The sequence below is a fragment of the Coturnix japonica genome, chromosome 2 (assembly GCF_054131305.1).
Source record: "Coturnix japonica strain WE chromosome 2, WE-NBRP24, whole genome shotgun sequence".
NCBI classification, from domain to species: domain Eukaryota; kingdom Metazoa; phylum Chordata; class Aves; order Galliformes; family Phasianidae; genus Coturnix; species Coturnix japonica.
In genome coordinates, this window is record NC_140664.1 from 120337102 (window position 1) to 120351422 (window position 14321).

General features: G+C 39.5%; 1 long non-coding RNA gene across 1 annotated transcript in view; it reads right to left on the reverse strand.

The window, feature by feature from the left end:
• Positions 1 to 6705: 6705 nt before the first annotated feature.
• The window catches only part of LOC107309070 (uncharacterized), a 59084-nt gene continuing 51468 nt past the window's right edge, over positions 6706 to 14321 (reverse strand). Inside the window, exons 2-3 of the long non-coding RNA XR_014943641.1 lie at positions 7912 to 8031; positions 6706 to 6973 (exon numbers count right to left, since the gene is read on the reverse strand). This is a non-coding gene — a long non-coding RNA (uncharacterized LOC107309070). The remainder of the gene's footprint in view (positions 6974 to 7911; positions 8032 to 14321) is intronic.

Sequence of the window (14321 nt, forward strand, 5' to 3'; positions counted from 1 at the left end):
ATGTTCACTGATGACTAAGATGGATGTGTAATTAGCAGCAGACCACTTCATAAACATACGCCAGATCGTATCATTGTCATGAACACGATGGCCAAACGTGATATTCGCAATTTTCATCTAATCTTTTTCCCTATTTTCCAGTTGTTTCACTATGTTTCTTTGCAAGTTCCATTAACTATCAGCAGTTCAACAATCACTCAGATTACTTTACTCAAAACAAGACTTTTTTTTAAACGTGATGTACCTATTCCCTCACCAGCCATTGAAAGGAAAGAGAACTCTCTGCAGTTTTAAACTGACTTTTAAAAATACATTAATATGAAGCCAGAGGCAAGACTTAATGACAGTCATTTCTACCTTTCTCTAAGTACTGACTGCATATGCAGGGGCTCACAGCAATTCCTTTTCTAACTGAATGCCTCCTTCATTAGAATATGAGGAATGAGGCAAGTTCCCATTCTTTTCCAAGAAGATGGGCTTTTAAGGACTTATTTAATATCACAAGAGAACCAAAGGGTAAAATAATAGCCCTACCATGCTTTCCTTTGCTATGTCACCTCTGGCAGCAGGCACACCGAATATGCAGCCGCATTGTCATGAGATCATTCAAAAAGAAAAATAGAAGACATTGAGGACCTTCAGCCATTACTGTCACACAATATGTGAATGAATGCCAGACTGACTCAATATAACGTGAGTCCAGCTTCAACATTAACCTCATGAAAAGCTTCAGGCATTAACTTCTGAGATCTTGGAACAATTACTCCTTTTTTTCTAAATGAATATGTTTTTTATTACAAGTCCCTGAAAGTATTAAGGGTGATATTTGTATTCAGTTTGCTTATTGACAAGTTGAAGTTGCAGGCATTAGCAAAAGTCATTTTACTACCCATAAATTAACATGACAAATTAAAAGATGACTTAAGTATACATAGCTTCTCCTCTTTAAGGCTTTAAAGATCTGATTGGCAGTTTCAATGCTGCAGTTTTCCTGATGAGATAGTGCAAGTTCACAGAACTGGACATCAGCTACCCATAGACTGTGCATTTAATTAATGAAACATATTCAATGAACTGTAATGCAAGTCTGATTCTTTAAGCTCATAGAAATTGTAAGCTACATGTTCATTACTGGAGACAGTTAAAGTAGCAAGAAAGAATGATAGACCACCACAACGCTTTGTCCCACCTGGCACCAGTTTTCCAAGCCTTCTACACACAAAGTGCACAGTCTCAAGTCTTTCAAGAGTCTTTTGTTTTGCACAGCCTCTAAAAATGTAACTACCTTAAGATAAACCTTGACAAAGTAAAGTCAGGCAGTCACTGACACTGTGGGAGAACAGATGGGCATTTTAGACATTGTAAAAGCATTTAACCAAGAGTGCCAATCCCATCTCTCCAGACCAGCTCTGTATCTTTTGTGCCATAGAGCCCAAGGACATCCAAAAATTTGTGAGCTCTATCTCATGTTGTTTCTTCCTCACAAGAGGAAGGGATGCTAACAGCAAGATTAACTCACAGCTGAATGAGAATGATGTTTCACTTCACATATTAGCCATCACTGGAGAAATCCCAAATGGAGTCTCTATGGCTTTTTCTGCACATGCTGCCCAGCCACACAGAGCAGATACATGCATTCATGTAGGCCACCACACACTTAAGACTTACTGTTCAGCTGGGGACCAACCTCTTGCAATCAAAGCAGTAAGCTTCAGACACATCAGCCCATCAGGGATGGCTGCAGTTGAAGCCAGTTGTTTTAACCACTATCCATGATGTTGCCCAAGCAAACCAAGCAGTCTGCCAATGGAGCAGTTTATACTGAATGAGACAGAGGCGCTTTTGTATGGTTTATCCAGCCCTGTTCTCAATGCCAGTTCCCCAAGCCTGTGAAAAGCTGTGGATGCAGTTCCTGGCTACAATTTGTAGGCCGAGAGGAATTTACAAATCACTCAAATCCCAGAGCTGACAAGCCTGCTCTATAAATAAGAGAAGTGGCAGTTTTTCATCCTGAGTTTAAATTAAGTTTGAACATTCTGAAAAACCTCCTGTGAGCCTAAAATACTGATAGGAAGTACATACATTTACTCCCTGTCTAATCCATCTCAGATTAACCTCCTCCTGCCTATCCTACATCTTTCTAGTTGGAGGAAACTGTGACACACTGATTCAGACTAAGAAAAAAATGTAGGTAGTTCATCCAGAGTTTTTCTTTGGTTCAGATGTTGAGCTAATTATGGAAACACCTGTGCTCCCTTGTTAGAGCTGAGCAGTGCCTGCAGCCTGCACGCTGACAGCACACCAGTATCTGTGCCCTAAAGCAGCTCAGTGCATCCCCCACTCTCCCCTGGCAATACCTTTCCCACCCACAGGTCCCATGGAAAGGAATCTCACAGACTCTTGGAAAGCAGTGACCAAATCAGACTCCAGTTAAAATAAATAGTACAATGAAGGGACAGCTTCATTATGCCCACTGGGGCATCATAAATTTCTGAATGCATCCAAATGTATTTTATTATAAATTGTCCTTTAGACTGAGGCATGCATTCAAGTGAAGAAGGGATCCACTTTCCTACTACAGAGATCAATGACAGCACCACCATATCATTTCTTCCTGTGGACCTATGAGTTCCAGAGAAAGCATCTTATTGAGTTCTATGTGTAATAACCTTAAGGTGAACTTTCTAAAAACATCCAAAAAAGTATCATATTTCTTGTGTATTATTCCAAACTGTGTTGAAAGTTTTTGTATATCAGGAAAGTGCTTTAAATTTCCTTCCTTGCCTACTTAGCTCCCATTCCAGTAAACACACACCTAAATGAAAGCATGGACCTTATAGGTGTTTTTTTTTAAACCAATAATGGGTGTTTTATCCTCTGGTATTATTAAAAATTGCATTTGTTCCAGCTTATTTACCATTAAATTTAATTCACATATGCTGTTGAGGGGGTTAGGTCACCACAGCAAATATGAATTTTACCTTTTCACTTTCCATTGTTTGTGGATTTTCTTTCAGAAGTAACGTCTCTGCTGCTGACTCTATATCTGTATCCGGCTTGAAATTGATAAATGTCCCATTTTCTTTCATGCTGGCAGCTTTTGCCACAATATTAACTATGATCCTTACATCTTCTGAGGTATTATTGTCACTGCTCTCTTCTTCAACCAGCCTGTGCACAAAAACCCTAGCAAAGAAACCGACTCATTTTGGATCTTGCTTATTTGTTACAAATGCCAGTCACTGTCTTGAATTGGGTGTTTGACAGATGTGATGAGTTCTTCTGATCTCAGTCTTTGAATTGAGACTACTTTCCTGTCACAGATCTTTTTTGGATTTTGATTCTATCATACAGATAGCAAAATAGTCTTCAATACTCATAAGGTTCAAGTAGTAGTGGGTGATTTCCTTTTCTTGGTGACCTTGCTTCAGATTTTCCCATTTATATTTATTCAGACCTGATGTTTGTATCCAAATATACTAATCTTAACATTTAGTTAATAGAGAGGTAAATGTTTGCACTGAAAGGACACAACTTCACCATAAAAAAGACATACTCTTGCAGCTCCTATTAATGGAAGTGTAGTGAATCTCTCTCCTTAGAGGTATCAGAAAGCTGAATAAGTCCATCAGCAGTGTGATTTGCCTTTGAAGGTGGCCCTGCACTCAGCAGGAGCTTAGACTAGATGGTCTCCGGAGATCCCTTCCAATTTAATTATCCAATGAATACATAGTATTAGTACATTATCCTTATATCACTGATTTTATTAGTGCAATTTGCTCTCCCTCAGGAAGCTTTGCTGTAGAATGAGCCCTGAATCTGGTGCTTATGAAATCAACAGACAAATAGGGATTATTTAACCTGCATAGTAAAAGCAGATACTGTGTAAGCCTCCCAATGGCTTTTACAAGTTCAATTTGTAAATATCTTATTCTTGTGGGTTTTTTTGCTGCCTAGGGAAGGCCTGCTGTAGTAACCATATGGTAGATCAGTACTCTGAAGTTATGATACCCTGAGGCCTGTGTGTTCCTTACAATCCTTGCTCTTTAAGTGAAGAATCACTCCAAAGAATCCAAATGAGTAAAGAGAGATACCTGCACTGCTGGAGAACATTTTCTCCTCAGGCTGGTATGCTTCTCTTCAGCCCCATGAGCTGGGAGGCCCTCAGCCTGCTTGCTCCTCCTGCCCATCGAGTCTTGCTTAGCCAAATCAGCCAAATCCTAGCCCTGACCTCCAGCAGCACACTCCTAACACCACCTTCAGGCCAACACTTCCTTCCTCTGCTTGCATTTCAGGATGTTCATGACTTTCCTGGCAAATGATTTTTCTAAAGAGGAGGAAAGTATAAGGTCTTCTTTATGACTGACACAGACCAAGGGGCAGCTGCTGATGATAGACTTACACCAGACCTACCTACTAAAGGAAAAGGGTGAAGGAAAATGTCACAGCAAACTTTGGTTAAAAAACAATCGCTGAATCCAACCACAGCAGTTTCTGCCGAATACCAATTGATAACAGGAATTAAAACACTTCACTAACAACTTCTAGCCCATTTTTCTGCAGCATGGTTTAATCTTCCCCTGCACTGAATTCAGCGTTCTGAGTTTTCCCACTGTACATAGAGATGGACACTATGCATTTGTTACTTCTTAGTGAGCAGAGCAGATCCTAAGAATGAACTGCCTGGAACAGCATAAAATGTAGACTGACTACAGCTGCTGTTCCTACTCTCCCCTATAACCTGAACACATCATCTTAGTAAATATGATTTCCTGGAGTGATGAGTTTGATCCTATCAACTTCTGGAAATGTAATTTCTTTGACTGTCCAGCTTTAGAAAATGTGATATTAGGAAACGAAGAATAAATGCAGCAGAGAAAATTAAAGCAAAAGGAAGCACAGAGAGAAGCCACGCAGCTGTTGAAAAGTCAGCTGCTCCACATACCTATTGGGGAAAAGATGATAAAAGTGTGACTAAATGATTTTACAAGAGCGTTTATGTAACCATGAAGTCATCCAGGTGAAACATAAAGAAAAAGCCAAAAAAAGCAAAGCCACAAAAGTAAAGAAAACTTTGCATAATGTGGCAGTCCTAAGCCACCAAGGTACGGCAAGTGGAAATCTCCTCTTGAAACTGATTTAAATAAGGAGGTAACTTTGAACAGTAGATGATATTGAAAAAGCAGAGCCCAGACAGCTGTTACTGCTCAGGATGAACTATTTTTTGTCAGACAGCTAACAGAATAAAAAGGATGCAGATTTATTTAAGAAGGATCAAAATTTAATCCATGAGGTATCGTTACTCACTTTCTTTATCATTTTAAAGTTTTTAGATCAAAATGAATCATAGCATTTTCATAAATTTTACTGTACTTGGAGATTGTCCATATTCACCCACTGGAAATCATATTTTTTTGGTAATAAACCATCTAATTGGAGAAATAAACTTATGCCTGTATTCACTTATGACTTAGGGTAGCACATAGATGTTAACAAAATGAAAATAGCTACAAGAAGCAGCTCAGAAAAAGCTTCAAGATCTGTTCACAGTCTATGTGGTAAACAAATGGCTAGAAATAACAGCTGTAGTTAGAGAAATCAAGGCTGGTTTGGGAAGGATCTGTAAAAAACACAGGGCTAAATCTGTGGTGACCTGATCACTTCACAACCTTGGTGCATCCCATAATCCTAGCAAAGATGACTGTACAATATTTCTAGGTGACAAGTACACGACATGACCAAACCGTTTCATTTCTTTTGATCTACAATGGTGCAGTGACATACAATAATTAGTTCAGGATTTATCACCAGCTTCTGATTCTGTTCAGCAAGGAATCAAACTTTACTTCAGTCAGTACAGGCCTGTGCTGTAAATCTTTTGCAAATGGGGCACACGTTCGGTACGTTAAGCAAGATCTGAAGTCACATTTTCTGAAACTTTTAGAAAGACACAGCAGCCTCCTCCTTCTTTGTTAGTTCCTGTGATGCCCATAATGTCAAGGTATAACTTTGACAGAGTAGGCAAATGAGTATGTGAGATAAGGGAGTTGATGAAAACACCACTCATGTGTATGTCCACAAACTAAGAAACTACTTATGCTGCAGCAATTATTTAACTGTTTTACATTATCCAATTGTTTTTAACATTATGCAACCACGTGTGATTGCCCAGATTGCTTAAGTGTGTGGTCACCTATTTTTTGACCAGTTAAGGACTAGCAGGATTTTGGGCCATCCAACAGTTTATTAAGTTGTATTACTCCAGTCACCCACTGAAAATGCAGCAAAGTTTGTTGCAGTTTGCATTTGCTCCTTATGCTTCAGGTTCCTTTGCCTCCTGCTCTCACCACATATCTCACGTTGGATTTTTCTTCCTAAACATACAGAAAACCTTTTAGTTTTAAGGGAGGAGGGACAGAGTATTAAAAGAAGTGTTGCAGAAATGCATCACATAAAATTCTACGGGATTACTTCAATCACATGTAATTTCTTCAATCATTTTAATCAAGCAACAAGAACTCACATTGTGATAACTCTCCACATTTTTTAATAATTGTCCCTCTTGAACTGGCATTTGTCCCCTGCTCAGTTCTCTTTTAGGAAAGAACCTTGCAATCTCTAACTTCCTGGCAAACTGTGTGAAATACATAAATTTCCACTGATGAGTCTCCCTAATATATGTAAAACCAATGACATCACAGTGTACCTGTATTCACTGCAGGAAATTCCAGCTTCTCTGGGAAAGAAATCTCCAGCCAGGTCCTTTGTCCCAGTATGAAACTAAGAAACGCCTCCTTGATCTTTTTCTTCTATCCAAAATTCATGAGAGCCTCAGGTTGATTTGCGCTTACACTTGCTCTTCCTAGCTTTCCATCTAATTGAAGTCCTATATTTTGCAGCTCTCCACACTTCAGCACATTACTTGAAGTCCATTAATACGCTGCCATCCATGGGACTGCCAATATGGAGCACCCTGTAATTAACAGACAAGGATGGAATTTTAAAAACACGAAAACTTCATCTCCCATCCTGTGACAGTTGTGACAAAGATGCAGTTTTGTCCCAACTAATTAACACTGACAGTGAGGATACTACACAGGAGCTAAATTGCAAGCTGTTTTGTTTGTCTTAATTGCTCTGCTGGCATTATTTATCTGTCCTGCATTAATTTAAGCAGGAGCAGTTTTTGTTCTTTGGATTTCAATGAAGATTATATTAAATATAGCTACTTTCATTTCCTTTGCCACTTTTCCTTGATTTCGCAAAAAGACCAATTTGAAAAAGAAAGAACACAGTAAATTTTGGCTCAGTGGGAGACGCACTCACAGTTGGATCCCTTCTTTTTATATTTCTCATAACTGCACAAGTACGTTGCCTCCTGCATTTTCCTAATGACAGGAATTTAAAGTCCTAGACAACAATCAGCACAACAGGAGCAAAACTAGTGCAGTTTTATTACTACAGAAATAAAATCAAAAGCTGGATCTGAAGCTGTGCATTTTCAACTTTTTCCTAATTTCAGTTTTTTACTACTTTTCCTTATCATTCATCAAAAAAAAAAAAAAAAAAAAAACAAAAAACAACTAAAAACAAAACAAAAGAAAAAAACACAGAGCTTTCAAGTTATTATAGAGTGTATCAGACCATTTTAATTAAGCACAAAAAACAGATAGTGAGAGCGGTGTTTTTCTGAGTGAGCACAGACGGTATTCATGAGAGTAGCTAACAGAGGACTGCGGCTCTCAGGTAGGTTAAACTGTACGTTCAAATCTCCATGTGGACTAAAGTGACAAAACACAGGCACAGGTGGCATTACCTGACTGTTCTGAGAATTCTGAGGACCAGAGAAATCTGCACACACAGCATGTAATACACTTAAGGACTCCCACTGGTACCAGTAAATTTTCTTACATCTTATGAGATGATGTTGTTGAGCATCCATTTAATGCCTTGATATCCAGTGGGACAAAATTAAGCTAAGATGTAACATCTCCATCCAAATTAACAAGCTTCCACTCTGTACAGCTGTTTCTAGTTGAAAGAGAAGAAAAGACTGTTATTATATATATTAGACAGATTGTTATTCTGCTGTAAACTTGTTTGAATTATCAGGATGGGGTGTTGCTGTCCAAAGGGGCTGAGAGAACTGCCTTAGGGATTTCATTAGGAGATGAAAACTTGAAGGAAAAAAGAGGTTCATATTTGCCACATTAAAGACCATTGCAGTAAATTAAAATGAGGATATGAAGGAAATAGGATTTTTTTTGAGGAAATGAGACATTGGTGGTTGCACTCAAAGCAACATTCTCCTCTCAAACTTCCCTTGATTTAAATGTTCCTACAAAAATCACTAATACAGTGGGAAATGTGGAATGCCAAGTGAAAATGGATGTCCCTTAACTAAGAAAATTAAAGGGAAATATATATTTATTTACAGACTCCAGCAACCTCTGCTCAAAAGAAATAGACAGAATCAGAAATAATCTACCTTGGTGAAAATCTGTGTTGAAACCAATAATCTATTTCAAATAATTATTCTGGATGAGAGTTAGAATCTATTCCAGAACTTATAATTTTTCCTCATACCTGAAAAAAAAAATGTTTTGTAATGGAATTAGATATCGCAAGATTGGGAACTTATAATTGTTTGATAGACATATGAGGATAATGAGGATACGTCTGTTGGAAAAGAAATTCCCAGTTTCTGATCTGGACTGGATCATCATCTGAATGGTCATCATCAGCCCTGCACTACCTCTGGTGTAAGAAGTCTCTCCATTGGAATGAGTACAAATCCACACATTCAAAAGAATGTAGCAGTTATAAAACTCTCCTGTAAAGTATGAAATATACTTTAAAAAAACTATTGAATCCTCCTGAAAAAAATACCATCTTTTTAATATAAGGCAAAAAGAAGTAGGCACAGAAGTGTGTTTGCAGTTATTCTAGAAAGACAAACATTCATACACTCAGGTTTGTATAGGAGAATCTTATTACATGCCCTTATAAATAAAGGGGAAGGGAAGTAGAGAGTTACATTCTTCCTCTGCACAGTTTTCTTCCCTCCTTGGTACTAGTGCTGCATTTGCTGAGATTACCATGCAGCCCAATGTATTACTATTGACAACATGCTAAGATTTGACTTCCTGAATGAAAAAATCACTATTTCAATTTACGTGTTATTCATAGTGAGCAACACCGTGTTGTTATTGCTTTGGCTGCTTTTGCAATGTTTTCCATTCCCAGCAGAAGCAGAACAGGGTGCATCAGTTAGTCAGCCGGAATGATTCATCATTTTTAGGTGTTATTACAAAAGCTGAATTTTGTCATCCTTTTCTAGAGAGTTTTGTTTTTATTCTTTGTGTTCAGAGAGCTTCAAACAATTATTTTTACTAAAAATAGAGAAAAGAAAATTGCTTTTTTTCTTCGAATTTTACATGGCTATATATTAAAAAAAAAAAAAATCTGTTAATAATACAAAAGATATATGCATCAGTTTCTGGTAGCATCTTACAATAGTACCTCTTGCTGTGTCCAAGTTGAGGGCCTAAAATCCCACAAACATCTCCATGTGAAGCACCACAGAAATTTTCACAGCCACTGCAGTTCAGTGGAGCAGCTTTTCACAGCTCACAGCAGCACCATACTGTGGTTATGAGCACCAAATATTGAAGAATATATCCAGGAGCATTTAGGGATGCAAAGATGTCATATGCTCAATTGGTAGCAACACATGCAGAGAAGGTTATCTGATACTTTACTTTCTCAGGTGCTGGCTTCAGCTGCTTTTAATTTTAATTTAGTCATCAGATGCCTATTTCAAGGTAAAGTTTCAACTCAAGCTTTTCCATAAAGATATTGCCAATGAGTTGAGTGCTATTGGCACCGAGTGGCTTAACATATTAGGAAACAGTTCTTCTCCAAAAGAGTGATTAGGCACTGCATCAGGCTGGTCAGTGAGGTGGTGAGAGAGAGCTTGCCATCCCTGGAGGTGTATAAGAAAGGTGGGGATGTGACACTCTGGGACATGGTTTAGTGAGCAATATTGGTGATAGGTGGATGGTTGGACTGGATTCCAGTACTACGAAGAAGTCAATCCACCAACATGTTCCAGCAACTGCTGGTGCAGCCAAAGTGCTTTCAGACCATCAGCTGCTGCTGGGAAAGCTCACACAGACACTGATAGGCAACAAAACTGCCATCTTCACAGATCCAATATCAAATGAGCCACACTCTGTGGTCCCTCAGACAGCTTTCCTCAAGAAGACGGGGAAACCAACACTACAGGCACTGAAAAATGCCTTTGGGATTTAGGAAAGTAGCTGAAAAATATTGTTAGCAGAGTGAAAGAGAGCTGGAGTGAGTGGACATGGTACCAGGAGAGAGGGCAGGGGCTAGGCTTCAGGTGCAGAAGGGAGTTTGCAGGGTGATGGGAGATGGGATGAGAAGGGAGCAGGGAATGGTTGGGGACATCGGCACCAGATTCACCTCCAAAAGCCAGAACCAGAGGCAGTTAGTCTGAATTTCTGCATTACTCTTCTGCTTTGTTTTTCATGCTGGAAAAGCAGAGCATGTCATACTGCACCATATGGGCCTATCCTGGGGGCCAGTCATTTGGAATCCATCACGTAAGCAGCTGAGCTGCGTCATGCGATTCTGCTTTGTGAGGGGCTGCCATCACCAACACACACAGAATATTAATGAATTTTACAACTGCTAGAGGACAAATGAGGATGCAGGCATTGGCAGACCTTCGGAATGCATCCATATAGTGTTTACAAATGGATTTCTGTGTTTTCATGTTGGTTTGTTGGTTTGGTTTAGTTCATTTAACTGGATAGGCATTAAGAACCTCCCTCTATTGGAAAGAAAAGCAGAAAATAAATATTTGGTAGTTTTCCACACATGGGCTCCTCTGAGAGAAAGGAGCATGTAGTTCACAGGAGTAACAAACTGCACAAATCCAAAGCTGCTGAACTTATTTTGCAAACAAAAACCATTCAAACTTTTCCCAATTTCTGCAAGTTTGACTTGTATTTTAGTATTTCCTTACTGTGTGTAGCATAAAGGAGCTGTGCAAACTGTGGTGAACAAGACGCTGGGATCATCTCATCACCTCTCCTACCAGAGTAGCCTTGGATAGTTAACTGGGTGAAGTTATAAGGTTATTCTCAGAGTCAGTACACCACAGCTTTACGTTTCATTGAGAAACTCTTCCTTACTCCCCTAGGGAGCTACTGAGGAGCAATTGCTCCTGAGGCACAATACCTAAGTGATTCGCAAAGCCAGGAGCCTCATCACCAGCCTGGCAAGTCTTGCTTGAAAATCACCAAACTAAATGTTGGAGCAGACAACAGTGTGGCTGAACTTGACAGGGCCCAAAGAGGCTGCCCGGTGTCTCAAGAGATAGTGGAGCAGAAAGCTATTTTGGGGAATATTTCATGTGCAACAAATAACTACTTTTCCTTTCTTTAAGTCCTTTCATAAACTTCTCACCAGCGTGGCATTTGATCCATCAAATAATACACTATGTCTGCTAGGCCCCATGTCTGTTGTTTTTCAGAGAAAAGAACCTCAGGGGTTCTGAGCTACCATAAATTCTTATTTTATTATGGAACTCACTTCAGTGATGGCTGAGAAGTGAATACTACTTAAGATTTGGCATTTGGGGCATTCTTTGACATCCATGGACTGGAGAGCTCCGAGAAGGCACCAAATAAAAAATGACACAATAGAAGAAAAAAAACCAAAAACCCAGGGACTTTTTTTCTCTTTTGAAAATTATCATTTGGACTTTTTCCATGCCCACAAGAAAAATTCAGGAATGCAGTCAAACACATGTGCATAAACCCCAGTGAAGCTGCTAAGATTCATATGCTTAGTGAAGGGTAAATAATTTTCTCTAAGCCTCTGAATGTTTTATTTGCAGATGTGCTTGAATCTGTATGAACAGTATGTGCAGATATTATCACATTTTATTTCCCTCTAAATGCAAGTCGATTTGGAGAACTAAATTGGTGACAGAAGTTCATCAGCAGTACTCTAATTTTGCATTCTTGCAACCCAAACATGACTGCTATAAAGACAGAATCATGAACTGATGATTTTACAAACTGTGAGCTACAACATTTGCAAAATGAATGCTTAAGTTACTGGTGTTTGAAAATGTCACTACTCTACATGTCCAGTAATTTTCCTTTGGCTTTCTAAACCCTTATTCCAGCATTGTCATTGTGGTCTATCCAGGCATGCTAGGAAACAGGATTATCCAATATACATGTTAGTCGCTGGAGTATAATCTTACAGTGATGATGGTTTAATAATTGCTTAATGTATGGGATATGTCTTGAACATTTTATAGTATCACCATGCCATCTAGAGGTGGGATATCACTGAGGCTTCCAATTATCTTAATGGCAGAAAGAAACACAGTGAGAATCATAGCGGGATGGAAGCCTTTCAAGACAGTTTTTCATTAGGGTAGAGATAATGGTATGTGGCATGGGTTCTATGATAGTGTATCTGGTGAGTTATGCACTGTTTTGAGGTCCTCCTTGAAGGTGAACTTTGGCGGGAGTGGTCTATGACTGTGTTATATAACTTCCAACAGAATGGCACCAAGTTCTTTCTCACTCATAACCCAAATTAAGTCACTCAAATGATTAGAAATCAGGCAGCTCAGATGTATCTGGTTGTGCTGCTCATATGTCCTGTAAAAGGTCAAGGAGATGAAAAGGAAGCCTGTTTCAGGGCCTCAGTGCCAAGGCACATGACAGAAAAGTGGCAAATATGCTTGTGTTTATTGAGAACACCTAATTTCTGCCAATCAGCTCACACATCTCATCTCTTCAGCTAAAGACCCCATAGACAGAGAAGGGTCAGGAAAAATGGAAAGCTCAGCAATTTTAAATACAGTTTTCAAGCAACTGCCTATCTGTGACACAGAGTATAGACCTTCCATATTCAAACACTCCACCAGCTGCAGAAGTACTGTGGGCCCATTTCCTGCAGTTTTCTGTCTGGTACCCAGAAATGCATGAACTCTGCTTGTGCTGTCACACAGGGCTTACTCACTGTTCCTGACTTCACTCTTTCTGCTCAGACCTTCATCCCAGATAGTGCCTAAGCTGATGGTAGAGACTCTGACTCCTCCATTAAATACCCTCTTCCTTTTGTTGAATACCTACTCCATCAGATTTTGTTTCAATTAGTCCATGAGTTCTGGTGCTGTTAATAAAGGAGAGAAAATGCTGTTGCACGAGCCTCATTAGAAATCAAACAGGCATTAAAAACAAACAAACAAACAAAAAGCCCTGCTTGTTCACAAGAGAAAAATAAGCCCTGGTCAATCTGTTGCTTTTCTATCCAGCTCCACTTGAAAACACTGTGCTGCATCTGGCACTCCTTATCCACCTGCCTACAAAGTCCTACAGAAGAATAAACACTTAAGGGATCAATGCTGCTTGAAGCCACAAGATGAGTCAGGTCCACTTCAAAGACAGAAAAAAAAAGAACCAGCCAGCCTCCTGTTCAGCACACGTTCCCCACCTGCTTTCGCCTGCTGATTCACCAGCGCTTTTCCTACTTCCCTGCAGTAGTAGGCAACTCTGTGAAGAAGTGGCCTCTGTTTTGATAATCCTTCTGTCAGTAGGAGGGTGCTCCTGAAGTCAGCTTATCCTCTGGCTCAACCCACAGGCCCAACACTCCATCCTCTTCCCATTTATTGATGTATTTCTACTACTGGGCCTCCAAAACCAGCCATGGTAATGTGTGTTTAACACACACTGAGCAGAGGAGGTGATAACTTCTGCTCATGCTCCTGCTCATCAGAAAGGGGCCCTGGCACTGCAGTGTTGAGGGGGACTCTCAGGGCCACTGCCGCAGAGCTGCCCTGGCCATTGTCTCCAGCCTGTGGCACTGCCAGCCCTTTGCTCCTCATTGCTACTTTCAGGATTAATAAATTCCTTCCTGTTTTGAAGATCCATAGCTTCTACCACTCTACATATCTTCTAAGGTGTGCTTCTTATGTCTTTTAAAATGAAATGTCTACCCTTTCTGTTCCTGTAATCTTCTTCTTCACAGCTGGCCACAGTCCTTGTTTAGCTCATTAGCAAACCTCAGCATTTGTTATAAACTTGTTAAATATGTTTGCATGTTTCTTTTATTATTTCATGATTTCACTTTCACTGTAGAGCTGGAGACAAATGTATTTCATACTCATATGCAAACTCTCCTTGTCTTAACTGGAGCAAAAATGTGGGAGGAAGGAAAAGGCTAAAGACAAGGAGGCTGCTGTTAGAAAATGACAAGAGAGTCATGAT